General features: G+C 44.7%; 1 protein-coding gene across 14 annotated transcripts in view; it reads right to left on the reverse strand.

Moving 5' to 3' along the window:
* Positions 1-27,793, reverse strand: part of LOC137380557 (monocarboxylate transporter 12-like) — a 112,993-nt gene that overhangs the window by 63,851 nt on the left and 21,349 nt on the right. The window contains exon 2 of one of the 14 annotated variants that reach the window (XM_068052557.1): positions 25,452-25,579. The exons of the other annotated variants lie outside the window; for them this stretch is intronic. The gene's annotated coding sequence lies outside the window, so the exon portion shown is untranslated. The remainder of the gene's footprint in view (positions 1-25,451; positions 25,580-27,793) is intronic. 14 annotated transcript variants of the gene reach the window in all.

Here is a 27,793-nt window from a genome sequence, read left to right on the forward strand (position 1 = left end):
CACAGTAATCAGGCAGAGTCAACATGGTTTTGTGAAAGGGAAATCATGTTTAACCAATTTATTGGAGTTCTTTGAGGGAGTTACATGTGCTGTAGATAAAGGGGAACCGGTGGATGTATTGTACTTAGATTTCCAGAAGGCATTTGATAAGGTGCCACATCAAAGGTTATTGCAGAAAATAAAAGCTCATGGTGTAAGGGGTAACATATTGGCATGGATAGAAGATTGGTTAGCTAACAGGAAACAGACAGTAGGCATAAATGGGTCATTTTCTGGTTGGCAAGATGTAATGAGTGGTGTGCCACAGGGATCTGTGCTGGGGCCTCAACTTTTTACAATTTATATAAATGCCTTAGATGAAGGGACCGAAGGTATGGCTGTTAAACTTGCTGACAACACAAAGATAGGTAGGAAGTAACTTATGAAGAGGACATAAGGAGGCTACAAAGGGATTCAGATAGGTTAAATGAGTGGGCAAAGACTTGGCAAATGGAGTATAATGTGGGAAAGTGTGAAATTGTCCACTTTGGCAGGAAGAATAAAAAAGAAGCATATTATTTAAATGGTGAGGGATTGCAGAACTCTGAGATGTACAGGGATCTGGATATCCAAGTGCATGAATCACAAAAAGTTAGTATGCAGGTACAGCAAGCATTTAGGAAAGCCAATAGAATGTTATTGTTTATCACGAGGGGAATTGAATACAAAAGTAGGATGGTTATGCTTCAGCTATATAGGGCATTGGTGAGACCATATCTGGAGTACTGTGTACAGTATTGGTCTCCTTATTTAAAGAAGGATGTACATGTGTTGGAGGCAGTACAGAGAAGATTTACGAGACTAATACCTGGAATGGGCGAGCTGTCTTACAAGGAAAGACTGGACAGGCTAGGCTTGTATCTGCTGGAATTTAGAAGAGTAAGAGGAGACCTGATTGAAACATATAAGATCCTGAGAGGTCTTGACAGGGTGGATGTGGAAAGGATCTTTCGCCTTATGGGAGAATCTCAAACTAGGAGTCACTGTTTAAAAATAAGGGGTTGCCCATTTACGACAAAGATGAGGAGAAATTTATTCTCTCAGAGGGTCGTGAGTCTTTGGAATTCTCTTCCTCAAAAGGCAGTGGAAGCAGAGTTTCTGAATATTTTTAAGGCAGAGGTAGATAGATTGTTGATAAGCAAGGGGGTGGAAGGTTATCAGGGGTAAGTGGAAATGTGGAGTAATCAGTTCAGCCATGAACTTATTGAATGGCGGAGCAGGCTCGAGGGGTCAAGTGGCCTATTCCTGCTCCTAATTCGTATGTACATATATGAACCTTGGTTAGACTGCACCTGGAGTACTGTGTGCAGTTTTGGTCCCCTTATCTTAGTAAGGATATTATTGCCATAGAGGGAGTGCAACTTGTTCCCAGGATGGCGGGACTGTCCTGTGAAAAAAGATTCGGGAAACTGGGCCTGTATTCTCTAGAGTTTTGAAGAATGAGACATGATCTCATTGAAACCTACAAAATACTTAACGGGATAGACAGGGTAGCTGCAGCTAAGATGCTTCCCCTGGTTGGGGAGTCTAGAACCAGGGGACACAATTTCAAAATAAGGGGGAAGCCACTTAGGACAGAGATGAGGAGAAATTTCTTTGCTCAGAGGGTTGTGAATCTTTGGAATTCTCTACCTCAGAGGCTTGTGGAAGCTCAGTCTTTGAGTATGCTTAAAGCAGAGATTGACAGATTTCTAAATACAAATGACATAAAGGGATATGAGGATAGTGTGGGAAAGAGGCATTGAAGTGGATGATCATCCATGTTCATATTGAATGTTGGAGCAGGCTCAATGGGCTGAATGCCCTACTCCTGCTCCTATGTTCCTATGTTAACAATCTAAACCTGGTCTAAATAAAATAATAAAATGACACTACACACTCACACGAGAATCACACACACACAAATAGATTACAGAGTAATGAGGAGTTGATTTGTGGTTGGATTAGAGTCCAGAATAAATAAAAATTAATATACAGTCTGTGGGATTGGGTGATTCCATTGTCTTCTGGCTGAGGTTGTTTTCTTGAAGTCTTTGACTAGTAGAAGTGTACTTTGTGGCTGGCCCACCTGGTTAAATGTTTTCTTGGAGACAGAATTGGTGGTTTTCTTCCCAGCGTCTTTGTCCTGGATCTAGCAACTGGCAACTAGGCTCCGCACGCCCACCAGTCCTGAGCGAGAGAGAGAGAGAGTCCTACTGGCTTCTGCACAGTTTGGATCACTGACTTGTCTGCTTTGTCCAAGGGAAACTCCCAGTTTTCACTGAGATGGACAGACAGTCACATGACTGCCTCAGTGCATTCTCTGGTACCTTCTAACGAGATTCAAGTTTAGGAATTTCAGTCTCTCAGGCTTCAGGATGCCAATATTTACACTTGAAGGGATTAGCTCTTTCAATGTTATTGTTCCAAGATGGCTTTGAATGTCTTACCAATGAATGCAATCTCAGGTAGTTCACTCAATAGGGCCAGCCATTGTTTGGGTACAAGCTCATCAGGCATATATCTCCTCTTTGTTGCCTTGAAATGTGAAAGGTTGTCAAATGCAAATGGTGGTGGCCATTTTAGCTGTGGCAAAGTCTTTGAAATAGTTGTCTATAAAGTTCTAGCTTTCCCTTTTTTAAATTTAATGTAAGTTTCCAATCAATTAGTTAAAAATCCTCATTTGGCATAGCATGTTTTCTTGATAATCTCTTTAAATATTTGCCACTGGTTCTCTACTATCCTACCTTTTACCCTATTTTCTCAGTTCACTTTAGCTAACTCTGTCCTCTTGCCCTTGTAATTGCCTCTATTTAAGTTTAAGACACTAGTCCTAGACCCACACTTCTCACCCACAAACTGAATGCGAAATTCTATTATGTTATGATCACTGTTGCCTGGAGCCTCCTTTACTGAGGTGATTAATTAATCCTGTCTCATCACACATTACCAGGTCCAAAATAGCCTGCTCCCTGATTGGCACTAGAACATATTGCTCTACGACATTGTCCCAAATACACTCTATGAACTCATCTTCCAAGCTGCCTTTGCCAATCTGATTTGTCCAATCTATATGAAGATTAAAATCACCCATGATTATTGCAGTAGCTTTCTTACAAGCCCCCATTATTTATTCCTATATACTCTGTCCTACAGTGTAGCTGCTGTTAGGGTTGGCCCATAAACTACTCCCACAAGTGGCTTCTTACCTTTGCTATTTATCTCTTCCCAGACTGATTCTATGGGCTGGATTTTATGGTGGGTAGGGGGAGTGGGGGAGGGTGCTCAATCAGGAGGGCCCCGCCCCACCACAGGCTGTCAGAAGGCTGTCTACTTTTATCAGGCAGCTTTTCTGAGGCCTCAGCCGCCCGCCTGCCAACCATAAAATCCCCTCATCGGCCACCAGCCCGTTCTTTTGGGGACGTAAAATTCCGGCCAACGTCTTCATCTTCTGAACTAAGGTCAATTCTCACTACTTAATCATCCTTAATTAACTAAGCTACCCCACAACCTCCTTCTAGCTTCCTGTCCTTCCAAAATGTCAAATACCCTTGAATATTAGGGCCCAGCCTTGGTCACCAGCCAACCATGTCTCTGAAATGGCTATCAGCTCATACATATTTTTTTCTATTTGTGCTATCAATTCATCTGTTTTGTTATGAATGCTGCGCGCATTCAGATACAGAGCCTTTAATTCTGTCCTTTTACCAGTCTTGCAAACTCTGGCCTTATCTGTCGGTGCACTCTTCAGTTTATGCGCTCTGTCTCTTCCTGCCACACTCTGGCTATCATTACCCATATCACTACCCTGCTCTATTGTCCTGTCTTTTCTCTTTAACTTACCACATCTCCCTTCACAGGATGCCTCCCCCCTACTATTTAGTTTAAAGCCCTCTCTACCACCCTAGTTATATGACTTGCCAGAACACTGGTCCCAGCATGGTTCAGGTGAAGACCATCTCAACGGTACAGCTCCCACTTTCCCTAGTACTGGTGCCAGTGCCCCATGAATCAAAACCCATTTTTCACACTCCAAACTTTGAGCCACGCATTCAACCCTCTAATCTTATTTACCCCATGCCAATTTGTGGCTCAGGTAGTAATCCAGAGATGATTACCTTTGTGGTTCTGCTTTTTAACTTAGCCCCTAGCTGCTCATAATCCTTAAGCAGAACCTCTTTCCTAGTCCTATCTATGTTGTTGGTACCCACATGGACCATGACAATTGGATCCTCCCCTTCTCAATGTAAGTTCATCTCCAGCCCTGAGCAGATCTCCCGAACCCTGGCACTGGGCAGGCAACACAGTCTTCTGGACTCATGCTCTCAGCGGTAGAGAACTGTTTCTATCCCCCGGACTATACTATTACCATTAAATTTCTATTTACTCCTCCATTTGAATGGCTATCTGTACCATGGTGCCATGGTCAGTTTGCTCATCCACCCTCCAGTCTCCGCTCTCGGCCATACAAGCTGCAAGAACCTCAAACCTGTTGGACAATTGCAAGGGCAGAGGTTCCTCCACTTCTACTTTCTCGATCCCCTTACTTGCTTCACTCGCAGTCACACCCTCCTGTCCCTGGGCATAGCCAAATCAGAAGACCCTAGCCTAAGGGGTGTAACATCCTTCTAGAACAAAGTAACCAGGTAACATCCCCCCTCCCTGATACATCTAAGTGTCCAAAGCTCGGCCTCCAGCTCACTAACACTGACCTGAAGTTCCTCGAGCCGCAGATGCTTACTGCAGATATGATTGCCGTAATCACACCGGCGTCCACCAGTTCCCACATACTACAGCTGCAACACATCACTTGCCCTGCCATCCTTAGTGTATTAATTAATTAATTATATTCTTAATTAAGTTTTAATGAATGCCTCTAGTCCTACTTGCACTTATATTCTTATTCTTGTTATTTCAATTAATATTATACTTACCCCAATTAAAATTCCCTAGTTTAGATAAGAGAAAAATAGAAAATACTCAACAACCAACCACTTAACTTATTTCCTGTTATGTCATACTTTGATTTCCTTTAGAATACTCTGAACCCACAGACTCACCCGCAACCCCCCCCCACCCCCCCCACTGCACCACCCCACCAACCCCCATCCCCCCAGCTCTTCAAACTCTCGCCACTGTCTCTAGCTTACCCTCTATTCCTGGTATCCTCTCACCTGCCTGCCCACTAAATTAATACTAACAGGCTTCAGCCTCCTCTCTCACTGCACCGAATTCACACGCTTACCAAGTTCCCAAGCTCACACTCTGTCTTGAGCGGTTACCTTCGTGCCTCATTGGCAAATTTTGAAACTTTACTCTGTATTCCAATATCCAAATCATTTATATACATCAAAAAAGCAGTATTCCTGGCACTGACACTTAGGGATCACCACTGTCTACCATTCTCCAGTATGAACTCAACCATTTACCAGGACTCGCTGTTTTCTGTCCTTAAGCCAATTTTTTATCCAAGCTGACACTAACCTTCTGATTCCATGAGCCTCAATTTTGTTACCCAGTCTTTTATGTAGTACTTTGTCAACACTTTCTTAAATCCATATAGACAACATACATTTCATTCTATCAACCTCCTCTGTTACTTCATCAAAAAATTCAATTAGATTAGCCAAACATGATCTGCCTTTTACAAATCTGTGCTGGCTCTCCTTAACTAACTCAAACCTCTCCAAGTGACTGTTATTTTTTTTCCTGTTTCTAAAACCTTGCCCACCACAGATGTTAAAATGACTGGCCTGTAGTTACAAGGAATGTCCATACACCTCTGGCATCTCCCCCATATCTTGAGAAGATTGGAAAATTATGGCAAGCCCTTCTTCTATCTCCACCCTGACTTTCCTTAGCAACCTGGAATGCATGTCATTTGGATCAGGTGACCGATCCACATTAAACTTAGCCAGCCTTTTCAATACATCCTGTCCACCAGTGTTCACCACATCCATTACCTCTACCATTTCCGCTTCCACCAATATATTGTCAGTATCCTCTTCCTTAATGAACATAGATACAAAGTAGTCATTAGGTACTGTTGCTTTGCCCTGTGCCTCTAAGCATATATCACCTTCTTTCTCCCTAATAGGTCCCATCCTGCCTCTTAATACCCGTTTACTATTTACATGCTGGTAGAAGATTTTTGGGTTACCTTGTATGTTAGCTGCCATTTGATTCTCATATTCTCTCTTCCCCTCTCAACTTATTACATTTGGACTGGTTCTCCTGACATGCATCATACACCCTCTTTTTGTTTCATCACATTCTCTATCTCCCTCGTCATCTCAGACGCCCTGGCTTTGGCTCTCCTGCCTTTCCCTCTTGTTGTAATGTACCTAGCCTGTACCTGAAACATTGCCCCCTTATAGATCACACATTGTTCCTTTACAGTTTTTCCTGTCAATCTTTGGTTCTATTTTACCCTGACTAGATCCCTTTTCATCCCATTGAAGTTAGCCCTCTTCCAATTTAGAAGTTCTACTTCAGATTGTTCCTTGCTCTCCTCCATTACTGATCTAGATCTTATGATATAATGATCATTCTTACCCAAGTGTTCCCCCGCAGACACTTGGTCCACTTCACCCACCTCATTCCCAAGCATCAGATCCAGCAATGCATCCTTCTAAGTTGGACCAAGAAAATACTGGTCAAGGAAATTCTCCTGAACACATTTCAGAAATTCCTCCCCCTCCTTTCCCTTTACTCTAATATTATTCTGATTGATATTTGGGTAATTAAAGTCCGCATATCACCACTCTATAGTTCTTGCACATTTCTGTCACTTCCCTGCAGATTTGCTCCCCTATCTCATCATTTGGAGGCTTATAGAATACCCCTAGTAGCAAAATCATACTCTTTTTGCTTCTCAACTCTAACCAAATGGATTTTGTCCTTGCCCCCTCAAGGACATCCTTTCCTTCCAAAGCTACAATGTCTTCCCTAATTGGTATTGCCACCCCACCTCCGTTTTTTCCTTCCCTATCTTTTTTGAAAACTTTGTATCTGCGAATATTAAGCATGAAGTCCTCTCGATTTTTAAGCCATGTTTCTGTTATTGCCACTACATCATATTCTCACATGGCTATTTGTGCTTGTAGTGCACTGACCTGATTCATCACACTTTGTGCATCTACATACAGGCCTGATCTCTTACAGGTATGGTTTCTTAAAGGTGAAATCACCACTGCATTACATTACACACCCACCTGTCAATTTAGTTTAAACCCTCCCCAAACACATGCGTGAACCTCCCTGCAAGGACATTGGTCCTAGTCCTGTTGAGGTACAATACATCCCTTTTGAATGTGCCTTCGGCCCCAGACCTGGTCCCAATGTCCCAAGAAACAGAAGCCCTTTTTTCTGCTCTATGCCTCAAGCCAAACATTGATTCTCTCTATCTTCCTGTTTCTATTGTCGCTCGCACGTGGCACTGGCAACAATCCAGAGATTATGACCTTGGCGATCCTACTTTTTAAATTTCCTCCCTACTTCCTGAAGGTCTGACCACAGGACCTCAATACCTACACTCGTTATGTCATTGGTACCGAAGGGTGCAACTTCTGGCTCACTCCCTTCCCCCTGCAGAATATTCTACCCCCTCTCCATGATGTCCTTTACCCTGGCACCAGGGAGGTGGGATTCAAGATTTTTTTTTTAATTCATTCATGGGATGAGGGCATCACTGGCTAGGCCAGCATTTATTGCCCATCCTTAATTGCCCTTGAGAAGGTGGTGGTGAGCTGCCTTCTTGAACCCCTGCAGTCCATGTGAGGTACGTACACACACAGTGCTGTAAGGAAGGGAGTTCCAGGATTTTGACCCAGTGACAGTGAAGGAACGGCAATATAGTTCCAAGTCAGGATGAGTGTGACTTGGATGGGAACTTGCAGATGGTGATGTTCCCATGCATCTGCTGCTCTTGTCCTTCGAGGTGGTAGAGGTCGCGGGTTTGGAAGGTGCTGTCTAAGTAGCCTTGGTGTGTTGCTGCAGTGCATCTTGTAGATGGCACACACTGCTGCCACTGTGCGTCGGTGGTGGAGGGAGGGAATGTTTGTGGATGGTGTGCCAATCAAGCGGGTTGCTTTGTTCTGGATGGTGTCGAGCTTCTTGAGTGTTGTTGGAGTTGCGCCCATCCGGGCAAGTGGAGAGTATTCCATCACACTCCTGACTTGTGCCTTGTAGATGGTGGACAGGAGGTGAGTTACTCGCCACAGGATTCCTAGCCTCTGACCTGCTCTTGTAGCCAAGGTATTTATATGGCTTCTCCAGTTCAGTTTATGGTCAATGGTAGCCCCTAGGATGTTGATAGTGGGGGATTCAACGATGGTAATGCCATTGAATGTCAAGGGGAGATGGTTAGATTCTCTCATGTTGGAGATGGTCATTGCCTGGCACTTGTGTGGCGCGAATGTTACTTTCCACTTATCAGCCCAAGCCTGGATATTGTCCAGGTCTTGCTGCATTTCTACACAGACTGCTTCAGTATTTGAGGAATCACAAATGGCGCTGAACATTGTGCGATCATCAGCGAACATCCCCATTTCTGACCTTATGATTGAAAGAAGGTCATTGATGAAACAGCTGAAGATGGTTAGGCCTAGGACACTACCCTGAGGAAATCCTGCAGTGATGTCCTGGAGCTCAGATGATTGACCTCCAACAACCACAGCCATCTTCCTTTGCACTAGGTATGACTCCAACCAGCAGTGAGTTTTCCCCTTGATTCCCATTGATTCCAGTTTTGCTAGGGCTCCTTGATGCCACACTCGGTCAAATGCTGCCTTGATGTCAAAGGCAGTGACTCTCACCTCACCTCTTGAGTTCAGCTCTTTTGTCCATGTTTGAACCAAGGCTGTAATGAGGTCAGGAGCTGAGTGGCCCTGGCGGACCCCAAACTGAGCATCAGTGAGCAGGTTATTGATAAGCAAGTGCTGCTTGATAGCACAATTGATGACACCTTCCATCACTTTACTGATGTTTGAGAGTAGACTGATCGGGAGGTAATTGGCCGGGTTGGACTTGTCCTGCTTTTTGTGTACAGGACATACCTGGTCAATTTTCCACATTGCCGGGTAGATGCCAGTGTTGTAGCTATACTGGAACAGCTTAGCTCGGGGCATGGCAAGTTCTGGAGCACAGGTCTTCAGTACTATTGCTGGAATATTGTCAGGACCCATAGCCTTTGCAGTATCCAGTGCCTTCAGTCGTTTCTTGATGTCACGCGGAGTGAATAGAATTGGCCGAATTCTGGCATCTGTAATGCTGGGGACTTCAGGAGGGGGCTGAGATGGATCATCAACTCGACACTTCTGGCTGAAGATTGTTGCAAATGCTTCAGCCTTATCTTTCGCACTGATGTGCTGGGCTCCCCCGTCATTGAGGATGGGAATATTTGTGGAGCCACCTCTTCCAGTTAGTTGTTTAATTGTCCACCACCATTCATGACTGCATGTGGCAGGACTGCAGAGCTTAGATCTGATCCGTTGGTTATGGGATCGCTTAGCTCTGTCTACCGCATGCTGCTTACGCAGTTTGGCACGCAGATAGTCCTGGGTTGTAGCTTCACCAGGTTGACACCTCATTTTGAGGTATGCCTGGTACTGATCCTGACATGCCCTCCTGCACTCTTCATTGAACCAGGGTTGGTCTCCTGGCTTGATGGTAATGGTAGAGTGGGGGATATGCCGGGCCAGGAGGTTACAGATTGTGGTTGAGTACAATTCTGCTGTTGCTAATGGCCCACAGTGTCTCATGGACGCCCAGTTTTGCATTGCTAGATCTGTTCGAAATCTATCCCATTTAGCACAATGATAGTGCCACGCAACATGATGGATGGTATCCTCAATGTGAAGGCGGGACTTCGTCTCCACAAGGACTGTGCGGTGGTCACTCCTCCCAATACTGTCATGGACAGAAGCATCTACGACAGGCAGATTGGTGAGGACATTTTTCCAAACTTTTATTAGTTGTAAAGGATGTATGACAATATCCTTCATTACCTCCACAAAGGGGCAAAGGGATATATGGAAATATTCTGGCACAGTGGCGCAGTGGTTAGCACCGCAGCCTCACAGCTCCAAGGACCCGGGTTCAATTCTGGGTACTGCCTGTGCGGAGCTTGCAAGTTCTCCCTGTGATCGTGTGGGTTTTCGCTGGTTGCTCCGGTTTCCTGCCAAAGCCTTGCAGGTGATAGGTAAATTGGCCATTGTAAATTGCCGAGTGTAGGTAGGTGGTAGTGAATATGGGATTACTGTCGGGTTAGTATAAATGGGTGGTTATTGGTCAGCACAGACTTGGTGGGCTGAAGGGCCTGTTTCAGTGCTGTATCTCTAAATAAAATTAAATAAATAAACCCAACATGCAGTATTTGGTAAGATGCAAGCACTTTATTCATTCCTTTCTTCTTCCTCCTGAAAGCTTTTTTCTCAGATATTTACAAGATATTTTTCTCCCTCTCCAAAGTTCACTGGATAACTATTGCTGATGTTATCTTTATAGCATTGATTTTCCACTACTGAATCCCCAATGTAATTCGTCATGGTTTGGCCTGACTGATTGACTGACTCCAGTGTCTGCTCTCAGCATCAAAGCACATCATACATATCCTCTTGTAGCCCTGACTTATCCCTGATCAGCACAAAAAAAATCACCTCTCAAAATCTTTAGTTCAGAATTTTTATTTTAACTGCTTGAAATTGCACTAACTGCGAAAATAAAGTAGCATGTTTCCCAAACCTAACTTTCCTGTTTGTTTGTTATGGGACACAATTGTCGTGCTAAACACTGATTACAGCAGTTGTACAAAAGTAAAACAACAATTGCAATGACACATCTCTCTCACACAGAGAATCTGTCAAGTACAGATATAACTGCCCTGCCAAGTTGAAAAATTGTTGTTTAACCTGTTGGAATATGATGTGACTTGACATGGTACACTCTGGATCGTAATAGTCAATACAGTATTAACATTCCTCTCTCAGGCATCAGCTGTGGTTCAGTTGATAGTTATCTTGTCTTTGAGGCTGATGGTTTGTGTTGCAGTCCCACTCCAGACAGTTGAGCACAAACTTTAGGCTAACATTCTGGTGCAGTACTGAGAGAGTGCTCTGCCATCTTTTGGCTGAGACATTAAACTGTCTGCCCTCTTAGGTAAAGGATTCCATGACATTATTTCAAAGAACAGCAGAGGAGTTATCCCAGGTGTCCTGGTCAATATTGATACCTCAATCAATATCACAAAAATAGATCATTTGGTCATCATCACATTGCTTGTGTTACAGCCAGGTGCAAAAGGTGTCAAGGGATCTGTTACTATCTTTACCTGGTCTTATTGTAACAGGATAAAAGAAAAATACTGCAGATTCTGGAAATCTGTAATAAAAACAAGAAATGCCGGAAATACTCAGCAGGTCTGACAGCATCTATAGCGAGAGAAGCAGAGTTAATGTTTCAGGGCAGTGACCCTTCTTCAGAACTAGTTCCGCATTCTGGATAAATGGTGATTGATTCCTACAGGCTCCTGTTGAGTTAGTGGAAGTGTTTGGAGTTTGTACTGCTATTCAAAATTTGTGAAGTCTAGAGGGAGTGGAGTGGCACATAGTGAAGGCCCTCGTTCTCAATTCTGCTCAGACCACTTCATCCAGTTATGGGCACTATAGTTTCTATCTCCCTTAGCCTGCAACATGACAGGGAGAATGAGCAGAGGCAGCATAGAGGAGGAAAAGCTGCTGGAAGATGAAGGAGGAGGAGAAGGAGGAGGGGGAGAAGGGCTGTCCATAGGAGGCCATATCCACCTAGGGTCACCCAGATAGCAATTCTCCTATCTCATCCTCAGCAGCCAGCAGTGTCTCCATTTCATTAAGGAAATGCTCACTGAAATCTTCCACCTGTTGCAGGTAGACCCGCAGCCTCAGAGCAGAATGAGGACAGTGCTGCTAGTGGCTGTAAATGTTACAGTGACCATGAAATTCTTCACATCGGGCTTGTTCCAGGTTTGAGCAGGCAACAACTCGCAGTTTACCATCTACTATTGTATAAGAAGCTCTGTGTGAAAACAGAGGGGATACATCACATTCTCTCTTTCCGGAGAAAAGCAGCTGAAGCATGTACATGGCTTCTCCAGGAGAGTGGGCTTCCCCATGGTGCAGGCTGCCACTGACTGCACAGACATTGCTTTGTGGGCGGTGCATGTAAATTAAGAAATGTACTACAATCACATAGGGTTCAACCCTCTCAATGTCCAGTTAGGGTGTGACCATACTCAGGGCATCATGCATGTCAATGCACGCCATCCTGCATCAGACATGATGCCTTTATTCTGCACCAGTCTACTGTACCAAGAGCATGTCCATGGAGAGACAGTGATGTAGTAGTAATGTCACTGAAATAGTAATCCAGAGGCCAAGTAATGGCATGGGTTCAAATCCCACCATGGCAGCTGGTGGAAATTAAATTCAGTTAATTCATCTTTAAAAATCTGGAATTGAAAGTTAGTCTCAGTAATGGTGATATGAAACTGTCATTGATTGTGGCAAAAACCTATCTGGTTCACTAATGTCCTTTAGATGAAGGAAATCTGCCATCTGGTCTGTACGTAGCTCCAGACCCACAGCAATGTGATTGCCTCTTAACTGCCTTTTGAAATGGCCTAGCAAGCCACTCAGTTGTCAAGGCCAAACAGGGATGGGCAACAAATGCTGGCCTTGCCAGTGACGGCCACATCCCATGAAATAAGAAAAAAATGGTGCCAGTATGAGAAACTAGAGGGTGATTAATGAGCAACAAAGGCTATCCGTTGACCACCTGCCTCATGACTCCAGTGCGCAACCCATGCACATGCATACTTTTGTTCTGTCTTCACAAAGGAGGACACAAATATCATACCAGAAATGTTGGGGAATACAGGCCTTAGTGAGAGAGAGGAACTGAAATAAATCAGTATTAGTAGAGAAATGGTGTTGGGGAAATTGATGGGATTGAAGGCCGATAAATCCCCAGGGCCTGATGGTATGCATCCCAGAGTACTTAAGGAAGTGGCCCTAAACATAGTGGATGCATTGGTGCTCATCTTCCAAGATTCTATAGACTCTGGAACAGTTCCTACAGATTGGACGATAGCTAATGTAACCCCACTATTTAAAAAGGGAGGTAGAGAGAAAGCAGGGAATTATAGACCAGTCAGCCTGACGTCGGTAGTGGGGAAAATTCTAGAGTCTATTATCAAAGATTTCATAGCAGAGCACTTGGAGAACAGTGGTAGAATCGGGCAGAGTCAGCATGGGTTTACGAAAGGGAAATCATGCTTGACAAATCTGCTCGAATTCTTCGAGGATGTAACTAGTAGAGTTGATGAGGGGAAGCCAGTGGATGTGGTTTATTTGGACTTTCAGAAGGCTTTCGACAAAGTCCCACATAAAAGATTAGCATGTAAAATTAAAGCACATGGGATTGGGGGTAGTGTATTGCGATGGATGGAAAATTGGTTGGCAGACAGGAAACAAAGAGTGGGGATAAATGGGTCTTTTTCCGAATGGCAGGCAGTGACTAGTGGGGTACCACAGGGATCTGTGCTAGGACCCCAGCCATTCACAGTATACATTAATGATTTAGATGAGGGAACTAAATGCAATATCTCCAAATTTGCAGACGACACAAAACTGGGTGGGAGGGTGAGTTGTGAGGAGGATGCAGAGAGGCTTCAGAGTGATTTGGACAAGTTGAGTGAGTGGGCTAATGCATGGCAGATGCAGTATAATGTGGATAAATATGAGATTATCCACTTTGGTAGCAAAAACAGGAAGGCAGATTATTAACTGAATGGCTATAAATGAGAGAGGGGAATATGCAGTGAGACCTGGGTGTTCTCATACACCAGTCGCTGAAGGAAAGTATGCAGGTGCAACAGGCGGTAAAAAAGGCAAATGGTATGTTGGCCTTCATAGCGAGGGGATTCGAGTACAGGAGCAGGGATGTCTTGCTGCAATTATACAGGACCTTGGTGAGGCCACACCTGGAATATTGTGTGCAGTTTTGGTCTCCTTATCTGAGGAAGGATGTTGTTGCTATAGAGGGAGTTCAGCGAACGTTTATCAGACTGATTCCTGGGATGGTGGACTGACGTATGAGGAGAGATTGAGTTGGTTAGGATTATATTCGCTGGAGTTCAGAAGAGTGAGGGGGAATCTCATTGAAACCTATAAAATTCTAACAGGACTTGACAGGGTAGATGCAGGAAGGATGTTCCCGACCAAAGGTCATAGTCTAAGATACGAGGTAAACCATTCAGGACTGAGATGAGGAGAAATTTCTTCACCCAGAGAATGGCGAGCCTGTGGAATTCGCTACCACAGAAAGCAGTTGAGGCCAAAACGTTGTATGTTTTCAAGAAGGAGTTAGATATAGCTCTTGGGTTTAAAGGGATCAAAGGGTATGGGGCGAAAGCAGGAACAGGCTACTGAGTTGGATGATCAGCCATGATCATAATGAATGGCGGAGCAGGCTCGAAGGGCCGAATGGCCTACTCCTGCTCCTATTTTCTACGTTTCTATGTATGCAGCATGTGTATAGCAAAAGCCATGCTGTCAAAAGAAATATAATTAATCAGATCACTGGCATGCTGAAGCAACATTTGCATTGCCTGGATTGTTTTGGAGGAGCCCTGCAGAACTCCGCCGAGCACATGTCACAATTCATTGTGGTCTGTTGCAAACTGCACGACCTCAGCATCATGACGGGACAGCTCTTGTCACCAGGTAAAAGGAAGCAGCTGAGAATGAGTAAGAAGGAGAAGGATGAGGAAGGGAAGTGGCAAACAACACAGACTCTTTCCAGCCGGGCTGTCTCTGATCAGCTCATCCGATTACGGTACCAGTAAAAGCAACCCCAATTCCCCATTCAACAAAAGTCCCTCACTTTTCCTACCCTCCTTTACTGGCCATCGCAGTGTCCTCTTGACCACAAGCCCAAAATAAAAACTACCACAACACAAACATTCCAAACAAACTTTATTAATCAAACCATTCAATATTCCACATAAATGTCAACTAATCACTCTTGTGCATTCTCTTGGGGACTGTTTTCCATGTGTCTTTGCTTTTTTTTTAAAAAAGAGATACAGCACTGAAACAGGCCCTTCGGCCCACCGAGTCTGTGCTGACCCTCAACAACCCATTTATACTAATCCTACGTTAATCCCATGTTCCTACCACATCCCCACCTTCCCTTAATTCCCCTACCTATACTAGGGGCAATTTACAATAGCCAATTTACCTATCAACCTGCAAGTCTTTGGCCTAGTGCTCCTATGCAGTGCTATACCAGTGGCTTCAGCATAGCTGGTGATTGGTAGTGGACATACATACAAATACACGAATTAGGAGCAGGGGTAGGCCACTCGGCCCCTCGAGCCTGCTCTGACGTTCAACAAGATCATGGCTGATCGGACTATAATCTCAACTCCACATTCTCGCCTACCCCCAATAACCTCTCACCCTCTTGCTTACCAAGAATCTATCTACCTCTGCCTTAAAATTATTTAAAGATTCTGTGTACACTGCCTTTTGAGGAAGGGAGTTCCAAAGACTCACAACCCCCTGAGAAAAAACATTTCTCCTCATCTGTGTCTTAAATGGGCAGCCCCTTATTTTTAAACAGTGACCCCTAAGCTCTAGATTCTCCCACGAGGGAAAACATCCTTTCTACATCCAGCCTGTCAAGACCCCTCAGGATCTTATATGTTTCAATCAAGTCACGTCTTACTCTTCTCAACTCCAGGGGATACAAGCCTAGCCTGTCCAATCTTTCCTCATAAGACAACCTACCCATTCCAGGTATTAGCCTAGTAAACCTTCTCTGAACTGCTTCCAACACATTTACATCCTTCCTTAAATAAGGAGACCAGTACTGTACCTGCATACTAACCTTTTGCGATTCATGCCCTAGGACACCCAAATCACTCTGCATCTCAGAGTTCTGCAATCTCTCACCATGGAAGAGATGCATGCTTACAATCTCTGCAGCTTCTTCGTCATAAGGGATTGTGGGATATGAGAAAGAGGATTAGGTATGAGCATACCATCATCTTCAACCCTTTCAGCCCTGTCAATGGCCACGGTCTCAGTCATGGCTTGTCCAATGATGGCGAACACTGTCTTCTCCATGAGGGTATGAACATATAGCCATGCCTATCCCCCATCGGTTACCTCCTGCTGCCTCTGGTTATGCACTACCTTGTCCTGCAAGAGAGAGGGAAGTGTGTCAATGAGTGTGATACAAAGTGTTTGGCTAATGTGCCTGTCATGGTTGAATAACTGGCAGTGTGTGCAAGCTGTGAGATGTGGGTGTGAGGGTTGCAGCAGTGTTAAGTGTGTGAAGGTGAGCTGAGGCTATGAATATGAGATCTGAGTCATGCTTATTGGTTGTTGTGTTCGGAGGGTATTTGAGACCTTTTGTGGTTCTTTTGTAAGGATATGGCACCGAAGATGCATTCACTCACCTGACCACTCGTGGGAGGTTATTGAACATTTGTGACATAACATCGAGGTCCTTGGTGCTATATTGACCACATCTGGTATCTGCTCCCACTGCCTTTGCGGTTTCTGTCTGTAGGGTCTCCTCATCACCTGTGGATAGAGTCCCTCTGTCCTCCTGTCTTCCTCCGATACCAAGGCTTCCAGTGTGATGCATTGGAGAATCTTGGAGCCACTCGCTGCCCTTTTGGCCAGTTTTCAGTGCCGTTCCTACTTGGATACACTTTCCCAGTCACTTCCAGCACCTGCTCCAGTCAAAATACACCTCTTTAAGAGGTGCAGTCTGGCTTTAAGAAGTGCAGGCTGGCTTTAAATAGTGCAAGCAAAATACTGCTGATGCCGGAAATCTGAAATAAAAACAAGAAATGCTGGAACCACTCAGCAGGTCTGGCAGCATCTGTGAAAGGAGAAGCAGAGTTAACGTTTCGGGTCAGTGACCCTTCTTCGGAACTGACAAATATTAAAAATGTCACAGGTTATAACAGGTTCAACACACCATTAACATATTGTTTGCCTTTGCTCCATGACCTTTTGGTCAGCTATGTGGCCTTGTCCAATCTGCACCTTCTCCTTTGTTATCTCTTGCCCCACCCCCACCTCACTTGCTTATAACCTGTGACATTTTTAATATTTGTCAGTTCCGAAGAAGGGTCACTGACCCGAAACATTAACTCTGCATCTCTTTCCACAGATGCTGCCAGACCTGCTGAGTGGTTCCAGCATTTCTTGTTTTTATTTCAGATTACCAGCATCTGCAGTATTTTGCTTTTATTTTAGTGTTTAATTCACTGCCACTTCTCTTCCTGGAATGCCTACCTTGAAGAAGTTCTGCTCTTCTCTCCGACGGGATTTTCGTTTGTCTCTTTTACCTTGTTCACCTTCATTGCTTTCTATTTCCCTCCTGGTGTTTGATAAAGTTTCTACCAAAACTCGTTTTCACAGCCACATCTCCTTCCTCAGTGACTGTCTCTGGCTCCGACTTATTCCACGTGGATTCCCACTGCAGTTTCACCCATCATGCATTGAATCCACCCAGGACTACAGGTATCTCCGAGAAATACAACGTTCCTCGGACTGCTGTTCTCGCCGCATCCTGAGATCCACACTCAGTGCTATGCGCCGCCACATGCACACACTGGACATCTCTCTCCAGCAGCACCGCCTCTCCTTATCTCAAAGCTGTTCTACTCCGTAGTTTCATTTCATCTTTCGTCTCATCCGACGCATTAACAAAAAACTTTTTTTCTTCCTTTCAGGTGTTAAGCAACGCAAGCTCCAGCAGCTGATGGGGACTAATGCTCCTCCAGATCCTCCTTCCGCTTCACTTCCCTCTGACCCCACCCCTTCTGATCTGACCCCTTGCCATGTATTCACTATACCCTCTGACCTCCCCCTCTCTGATGCTGAACGTTCTGTACTCAGCAAAGGTCTCAGTATTATCCCCTTACGCCCCCACCTCAATGAATTTCGCGCTCGGCATGACGTTGAGCTCTTCTTCCGTCGCCTCCGGGCTCACTTCTTTGACCAGGATCCCTCCCCCTGACCAGCAGATCCATTCACCCGCCTCCAGCATTCTCCCTCTACTTGGACCCCTCCCCCTAGCCACTTACCTGCTCTTGATCTCTTCATTGAAAACTGTCGGCGAGACATTGGTCATCTCAATTTCTCTGCCCCCCTCACTCACTCTAACCTGTCCCCTCTGAACTTGAGGCACTCTGTTCTCTCAGGTCTAACCCCGACATGGTCATCAAACCTGCAGACAAGGGTGGTGCTGTTGTTGTATGGCGTACTGACCTCTACCTTGCAGAAGCTCAACGCCAACTCACAGACACTTCTTCCTACCTCCCTCTGGACCATGGCCCCACCACCGAACATCAAGCCACCATCCAAAGGACTGTCAGTGACCTCATCTCTTCTGGAGATCTTCCCCCTACAGCTTTCAACCTCTTAGTCCTGCAACCCTGGACAGCCCGCTTCTACCTCCTTCCCAAAATCCACAAACGGGACTGTCCTGGCAGACCCATTGTGTCAGCCTGCCCCTGCCCCACTGAACTTATTTCTTTCTATCTTGACTCTATCTTTTCTCCACTGGTCCAGTCTCTTCCCACCTACATCTGTGACTCTTCTGACGCCCTACGTCATTTTGACAATTTCCAGTTTCCTGGTCCCAACCGCCTCCTCTTCACTATGGACGTCCAATCACTCTACACCTCCATCCCCCACCAGGATGGTTTGAGGGCTCTCCACTGCTTCCTGGAACAGAGGCCCAACCAGTCCCCATCCACCACCACCCTCCTCCGCCTGGCTGAACTTGTTCTCACATTGAACAACTTCTCCTTCAACTCCATGCACTTCCTTCAAGTAAAAGGTGTTGCTATGGGTACCCGCATGGGTCATAGTTATGCCTGTCTTTTTGTGGGATATGTCGAGCATCCCTTGTTCCAGTCCTACTCAGGCCCCCTTCCCCAACTTCTTTTTCCGGTACATTGATGACTGTATCGGTGCCGTTTCCTGCGCTCGCCCCGAACTGGAAAACATTATCAACTTTGCTTCCAATTTCCACCCTTCTCTCACCTTTACATGGTCCATCTCTGACACTTCCCTTCCTCGACTTCTCTGTCTCCATCTCTGAGGATAGGTTGTCTACTACTATCCATTATAAGCCCACCGACTCCCACAGCTATCTCGACTACACTTCTTCACACCCTACCTCCTGTAAGGACTCCATTCCATTCTCCCAGTTTCCCCATCTTCGACGCATCTGCTCTGATGATGCTACCTTCCATGACGGTGCTTCTGGTATGACCTCCTTTTTCCTCAACCGAGGATTTCCCCCCACTGTTGTTGACAGAGCCCTCAACCGTGTCCGGCCCATTTCCCGTACCTTTGCCCTCAACCCTTCCCCTCCCTCCCAGAACCGTGACAGGGTTCCCCTTGTCCTCACTTTCCACCCCATCAGCCTCCATATCCAAAGGATCATCCTCCGCCATTTCCACTACCTCCAGCGTGATGCCACTACCAAACGCATCTTCCCCTCCCTTCCCCTGTCAGCATTCCGAAGGGATCGTTCCCTCCGCGACACCCTGGTCCACTCCTCCATTACCCCCACCACCTCATCCCCATCCCATGGCACTTTCCCCTGCAATCGCAGGAGGTGTAATACCTGCCCATATACCTCCTCTCTCCTCCCAGGACCCAAACAGTCCTTTCAGGTGAAGCAGCGATTTACTTGTACTTCTTTCAATGTAGTATACTGTATTCGCTGCTCACAATGTGGTCTCCTCTACGTTGGGGAGACCAAGTGCAGACTGGGTGACCGCTTTGCGGAACACCTCCGCTCGGTCCGCAAGCAAGACCCTGAGCTTCCGGTTGCTTGCCATTTCAACACTCCCCCCCTGCTCTCATGCTCACATCTCTGTCCTGGGATTGCTGCAGTGTTCCAGTGAACATCAACACAAGCTCGAGGAACAGCATCTCATCTACCGATTAGGCACACTACAGCCTGCCGGACTGAACATTGAGTTCAATAATTTCAGAGCATGACAGCCCCCCATTTTACTTTCATTTTCAGTTGTTTTTTCTTTTTTCTTCTTTTATTTCTTTTTTACATTTTTGACAACGTTTTTTTTGCATTTATTTCATTTCATCTTAGCTTGTTCAGTTTGCTTACCCACTGTTTTTTTTCAGGTTTGCACTTGCTGCTGTTCAATATTCAGTCCGTTAACACCTAATCTGTACTAATGCTTTGTCTTTCAACACACCATTAACATATTGTTTGCCTTTGCTCCATGACCTTTTGGTCAGCTATGTGGCCTTGTCCAATCTACACCTTCTCCTTTGTTATCTCTTGCCCCACCCCCACCTCACTTGCTTATAACCTGAGACATTTCTAATATTTGTCAGTTCCGACGAAGGGTCACTGACCCGAAACGTTAACTCTGCTTCTCTTTCCACAGATGCTGCCAGACCTGCTGAGTGGTTCCAGCATTTCTTGTTTTTATTTAAATAGTGCAAGCTGCTTTAAGTAGTGCCAGCCTCTCATGATTTTGCACCTGTGCTCAGGCGTGTAGCCACTCACCAGCATGGTTAACGCTGGATGCACACTATAATCATGGTAATGAGCACGCAACACAAAGCTTAATCACACAATAGGATCCCAGTGACTATTTTGTGGCCTTATCAAATTTCGCAGCCACAGTGTCGAAACCAAGAAGTATAAAGCAGGAAATAAAAATTAGATTTAAATGATGTTCAGTCAGCAAAATAAAGATTTGGAAGAAAAAAAATAGCTTTAAGGTAGAGACACATAAAAGAGACAAACAGAAAAATAGAAAAAGTATTTTGATTGTTTTTAAATTCCCAAATTAATTTTCTTTTGAGGAATGAGACTTTACACTTATAAAGTTAATTTTTCACGGCCGAAGAGGTTGTTTAAGAGTAATTATCACATTACATTGTTAGAAACTCTCTTACTCATGAAAGCAAAGCCCTCACTTTTTCAGCTGTTTTTAGTGTGGAACTAGTGGACAAGTTCATGCTGTTGCAGTTACTTAAATGGTGAGTCTATTGGAGAGGAGGCAGGTGCGTTGTACCTTTCGGATCATTGAATCTTTCACCACTTCAGGACATCCCAAAGCGCTATACCTATTAAATACTCTGGCGTTTGCCAGAGCTGGCAGGCAGTCATAAAGGCGGGGCTAAAGTGTGACGAGTCGAAGAGACTTAGCAGTTGGCAGGAAAAAAGACAAAAGCACAAGGGGAGAGCCAACTGTGTAACAGCCCCGACAAACAAATTTTTCTGCCGGACCTGTGGAAGAGCCTGTCACTCTAGAATTGGCCTTTATAGCCACTCCAGGCGATGCTCCACACACCACTAACCACCTCCAGGCGCTTACCCATTGTCTCTCGAGATAAGGAGGCCAAAGAAGACGATACCTATTAAATACTTTTCAAGTGTACTGTTGTAATGTAAGGAAACACAGCTGCCAATTTGTGCGCAGCAAGGTCCCGTGAACAGCAATGACCAAATAATCTGTTTTAGTGATGTGGGCTGAGGGATAAATATGGGCCTGGACACCAGAGATAACTCCCCTATTCTTCATCAAAATAGTTCCATGGGATAATTTCCATCTACCGGAGAGAACAAATGGCGCCTCGGTTTGACATTTCATCCAGAGGACGCCACCTCAGACAGTGCAGCCCTCTCTCAGTGCTGCACTGGCGTGTCAGCATGAATTTTGATACCCATGGGACACAGGGCCTCAATTTTACAGTCAATCCAAACAATGAATAAAGTAATGTTTCATTTCATGCTGGTTGCAAATCTGCATTTTAAAAAAATTCATTGATGGGATGTGAGTGTCACTGGCAACGCCAGCATTTATTGCCCATCCCTAATTGCTCTTGAGAAGGTGGTGGTGAGCTGCCTTCTTGAACCGCTGCAGTCCATTTGGTGCAGGTACACCCATACTGCTGTTTGAAAGGGAGTTTCAGGATTTTGATCCAGCAACAGTGAAGGAACAGTGATATATTTCCAAGTCAGGACGGTATGCGACTTGGAGGGAGCTTGCAGGTGGTGGTGTTCCCATGCATCTGCTGCCCTTGTCCTTCTAGGTGGTAGAGGTCACAGGTTTGGAAGGTGCTGTCTAAGGAGCTTTGGCGAGTTGCTGCAGTGCATCTTGTAGATGGTACACACTGCTGTCACTGTATGCTGGTGATGGAGGGAGTGAATGTTTAAGTTGGTAGATGGGGTGCCAATCAAGCAGACTGCTTTGTCCTGGATGGTATCAAGCTTCTTGAGTATTGTTCTAGCTGCACTTATCCGGGCAAGTGGAGAATATTCCATCAGACTCCTGACTTGTGCCTTGTAGATGGTGGACAAGCTTTAGGGAGTCAAGAGGTGAGTTATTCGCCTCAGGATTCCTAGCCTCTGACCTGCTCTTGTAGCCTTGGTATTTATATGGCTAGTTCAGTTCAGTTTCTGGTCAATGAAAACCCCAGGATGTTGATAGTGGGGGATTCAGCGATGGTAATGCCATTGAATGTCATGGGGAGGTGGTTAGATTTTCTCTTGTTGGAGATGGTCATTGCCTGGCACTTGTGTGGTGTGAATGTTTCTTCGTGCACAAAGAAACAAAAACCTTGAGTGTACCTGAGTTGAATCGTAACCGTGGAAAGAAAAGGCACAGAGACTAAAAGTAAAGTTTGAAACAATTAATTTTTTTTAAACAATACATCTGTTCAGGGTGAAACTGTGCCCCGGTTACTGTGCAAACTAATTAACATAAGCCCAACAGTAAAGTCTGAAATACTTTTAAGATATTTCCCCCCACTGCCCACAGAGGAGTATCCAGAAAATGGGCCACCATGCAAGTCACTTTTTTAAAGCTGCATGATTTCTGAAGCAGCAGATCAAGCCTGGGGATACTTGTGCTTAATGTACTTATAAGTGTAACTCATTTGCCCCCTGATTTCCACGTTCTTTCATGCGCTTTTACACATGCATCTGGGCATAAATTAGGAGGAAATGCCAGGCAAGATGTGTCAGCTGTAGCTCAGTTGGTGCCACTCCTACCTCAGTGTCAGAAGGTTCTGGGTTCAAGACCTATTCCAACTCTTGCGCATGAAAATCAAGGCTGATACTCCAGTGCAGTAGTGCTGCTCTGTCAGAGGTGCTGTCTTTCAAATAAGATGTTAAACCAAGGCCCTGTCTGTCCTCTCAGGTGGATATAAAAGATCCCATGGCACTATTTTGAAGAACAGCAGATGAGTTATCCCTGATGTCCTGGCCAATATTTATCCCTCAACCAATATCACCAAAATGTATTATTTGGTCACTATGTCATTACTGTTTATGGGAGCTTGTTGCTGCATTTCCTACCTTACACCAGTGACTACACTTCAAAAGTATTTCATTGGCTCTAATTGGGATATCTTGAGGTTGTGAAAGGCAACATACAAATGAAAATCTTTCTTTCCTTTTCGTTGGTCCCATTGTTCACTAAAGGTCCCAGATGCCCTGTTGCCCTCTCCAGGCTGCTTGCAGCTCACACTTCCAACATGCTTTTCTTCTGAGCTGTAGGGTAGTGAAGAAGTTAAATAATGGGACAGACCAAAGATGTCCTGCTCCAGTAACACCCAGCTCAATAATGTGATGTTTTCAAGATCATAGAATCATAGAAAATAGGAGCAGTAGGCCATTCGGCCCATTGAGCCTGCTCTGCCATTCAAACAGGTCATAGCTGATCATCTACCTCTATGTCATTTTTTTCCCACTATCCACATATCTCTTGCTGTCATTAGTATCCAGAAAGCTATTGATTTCTGGCTTGAACATGCTCAATGATTGAGCTTCCATAGCCCTCTGGGGTAGAGAATTCCACAGATTTACCACCCTCTGAGTGAAGAATTTCCTCCTCATCTCAATCTGAAATGGCCTACCCCTTATTATGAGACTATGTCCCCTGGTTCTAGACTCACCAGCCAGGGGAAACATCCTATCTACATCCACCCTATCACGCCCTGTAAGGATTTTGTAAGTTCCAGTGAGATCACCTCTCATTCTTCTAAACTCTAGAGAATACAGGCCCAGTTTCTGCAATCTCTCCTTATAAGACAATCCCTCCAACCCAGGGATTAGTCTGGTGAACCTCCGTTTCACTCCCTCAATGACAAGTATATCCTTCCTTAGATAAGGAGACCAAAACTGTACACAATACTCCAAATGTGGTCTCACCAAGGCGTTATACAATTGAAGCAATACATCTTTACTCCTGCACTCAAATCCCCTTGCAATGAAGGCCAACATACCATTTACCTTCTTAATTCTTGCTACACCTGCATACTAGCTTTTAGTGACTCATGAACAAGGACACCCAGATCTATTTGGACATCAACACTTTGCAACCTCTCACCATTTAAGAAATACTCCGCCTGTTTTTTTTTCTACCAAAGTGGATCACTTCACACTTATTCACATTATATTCCATCTGCCATGTTATCACTCATTCATTTAGCCTGTCCAAATCCCCTTGAAGCCTCCTTGCATCCTCCTCACAACTTACATTCCCTCCTAGTCATGAATCATCAACAAATTTGGAAATATTACAATTGATCCCCATATCTAAATCATTTACATAGATGGTGAACAGCTGTGGCCCAAACACTGATCCCTGTGGTACCCCACTAGTAACAGCTTACCATCCTAAGAATGACCCATTCATTCCTACTCTCTGCTTTTTGTCTGTTAACCAATTGGCAATCCATTGCAGTATATTACTCCCAATCCTATGTGCTCTAATTTTGTTTACTAACCTTCTGTGTGGGACCTTGTCAAAAACATTCTGAAAATCCAAATACACCACATCCACTGGGTTCTCCTTTAGCTACGCTACTAGTAACATCCTCAAAGACTCCAAATAGTTTGCCAAACATGATTTCACTTTCACAATGTTAGCTCTGCCCAATCATATCATTAATTTCCAAGTGTCCAGTTATCTCATCCGTTATAATAGATTCTAACATTTTTCCTACTGCTGACGTCAAACTAATAGGTCTGTAGTGTTACTCCCTTCTTAAATAGTGGGGTTACATTTACTACTTCCCAGTCTGCAGGAACCCTTCCAGAAACTATAGAATTTTGAAAAATAACCAACAATGCATCCACTATCTCTACAGACATCTCCTTCAATACTCTGGAAAGTAGCTCATCCGGTCCAGGGGATTTATCAACATTCAATCCAATTAATTTTTCGAGTACTACTTCTTTATTGATTAATTACTTTCAGTTCCTCATTTTCAGACTTTGAGTTTTTAGAACACCGAAGCTTGTGAAACCACTCTGTATGCTATTTTACTTGCTCCAAAGAGGGTATATCTACATATTCCTATCCCTCTTACCTGAGGTAAAACCAAAGTCAAGCTTTACACTGATTTCAGCACGCTGAGGAACATGGGGAAGAAGGTTCATCACTGGATATGCATCATTCATCCTTTCCAGAGCCTGTCATAGTGTAGTATTGCCTACACTAAGAAGAATGGTAACAAACACCGAGAATCAAGCTTGTGCAAGATCAGTTATGGCCTGCAAATACTGCTTGTCAGTAGCAAAGAAAAGTTTCCACAGGAATGCTGTAGTTCTTTGGTTTGTAGGGGACAGACGCAAACACACACTGCTGCTTACTGAAATTGTAGCCTATGAAAAGACATCAGTGCTATGTCCCCAGGCAGATGATTCTGTACTGACACAGTTGTCACCATTTTCTTTGAACAGTGCACAGTGCTTCCAATTTTATTACGGAAAATCTCCAACAGCTGCCAATTTGAATCAATGACCAAAAGAGCAAGATGGGAAATTATGGGTATGTAGCTGTGGAACAACAGTTTGAAGTCAGGACTCCAGCTTGTTTGTTTTGACAAATACTGAGTGGCACAGGGAACTGACGGGAAGTAAAATACATCTGTTAACTTCACACCTCCAAATAAAAATACATTAGATAATCATTTTACTGGCAAATCAGCCCATGTGAATGAGAATTTTAACATATTATGAAACATTATTTCATAGAACCACACAGCACAGAAGCAAGTTATTCAGCCCATCGTGTCTGTGCCAGCTCTTTGAAAGAGCCATCTAGTTAGGCCCACACCCTTTTCAAGTTTTTATCCAATTCCCTTTTGTAAGTTACTACTGAATCTGCTTCCACCACCCTTTCAGGCGGTGCAATCTAAATCATAACATGATGCTACAGAAGAAAGGAAATTCCTCATCTTACCTCTATTTTTTTTGACAATTATCTTAAATCTGTTTCCCCTAGTTATCAGCCCTCCTGCCATGGGAAACAGTGTCTCCCATTTATTCCATCAAAACCCCTCTTAATTTTGAACACAGTGGCCTTGATAATAACTGACAGGTTGACAATCTGGCTGGCTATTGGGCAAGAAGGGGAATGCAAGTAGGGAGCAAAAAATCTGGGGTAAATCTGGCATGTGGGCAAGGGAGGAGGAGTTGGCTAATCATGGTGGTGAAAGAAGATCAGACATCGCCGGGGTGAGAGAGAGACAGACATCGGCGAGGAAAGTCAGACTGATTGTGGGGGGTGGGGTTCGGCCAATTGTTAGGGTTCAGTCATGTGGAGATACGCTTGGTGGGCCGTGGGGAGACACTCCTATTCCTCCTGGCTCACAAGCAATGCTATAAAGGCAGTTAACCCTTTGTGCCTCCCTTCAGTTGGAAAACCCAGCCGGTGGGCGCTAGAAGTAAAAGCTAACTTAAATTGGAGGCACGCAGTCTCCTTAAAATATTTTAGTGAACGACCTGCTACCTGAGAGCAAGTTGGTTGTCCCCCCACCACAACCTGCCTCTGTTAAATCCGAAGTGGGCGGTTGGCACCTGTTGCCCATTTAAAAAATGTTTAACCACCACCCACCCTGGGGTTAAAATTACCCCTTTTATTTCACAAAAATGAGATTATAAACCAATGGCAATTCAGTAAAAGAATTGTTCTTTAACTTTGAAGACCAGTAAAACATTTCCATCTATCACTGTAACCACATATTTCATTATCAAAGCATTTGACTGGCTGCCTAGAAATTATTGTAGTAGTTTTGGCTTAACATGTTCATATAGCATTCCTTAATTCATTATTTAATGGAAGCACTAACCACTTCATTTCCATCAAGTTACTATTTCTTAAACTAGCAGGCAGAGGGGTCACATAACAGGGGGAGTTCTCCCAATCAAGGGTTGGGGGAAGAGCAGTTAAAATGGTGTGATTCTGTTTCACACTCAGTTCCCTATATTAGCACCATTGGTTTTGACGTACCCCTGTCAGACGCCAGGAAGGGCATTGTTATTAAATGTAAATCAGGATGCCATGATGTATGTGGGAGCCCGAAGGCATTTGGACCATCCCAAGTGGGGCACCCCACCACATAAAGCCTTCAGGAAGCCGGAGAATCGATCGAGTGTAAGTGAAAATAAAATTTCCTTAATGGAGCCGGGAGAATCAGGAACATTCCACCTGGCCTCTGCTGCCCCAGGCTCCCCCATTCCCAGCCACAAGAACCCAGGAATATAGCTGCCCTTCCAGATTTCCCTTGCTGCTGGTCTTCTCTCAGTGCCAGCAGGTGGCCTCTGAGATGCCAACCTCCGTCACTCACCTGCCATTGTGCTCAAGGGCTCTGCCGAGCAGTACCTTCCCACTGGCACGAACCAGCATCCCAGCATGGCGGACTGGTTG

This window comes from Heterodontus francisci, chromosome 20, assembly GCF_036365525.1.
Source record: "Heterodontus francisci isolate sHetFra1 chromosome 20, sHetFra1.hap1, whole genome shotgun sequence".
Taxonomy (NCBI): domain Eukaryota; kingdom Metazoa; phylum Chordata; class Chondrichthyes; order Heterodontiformes; family Heterodontidae; genus Heterodontus; species Heterodontus francisci.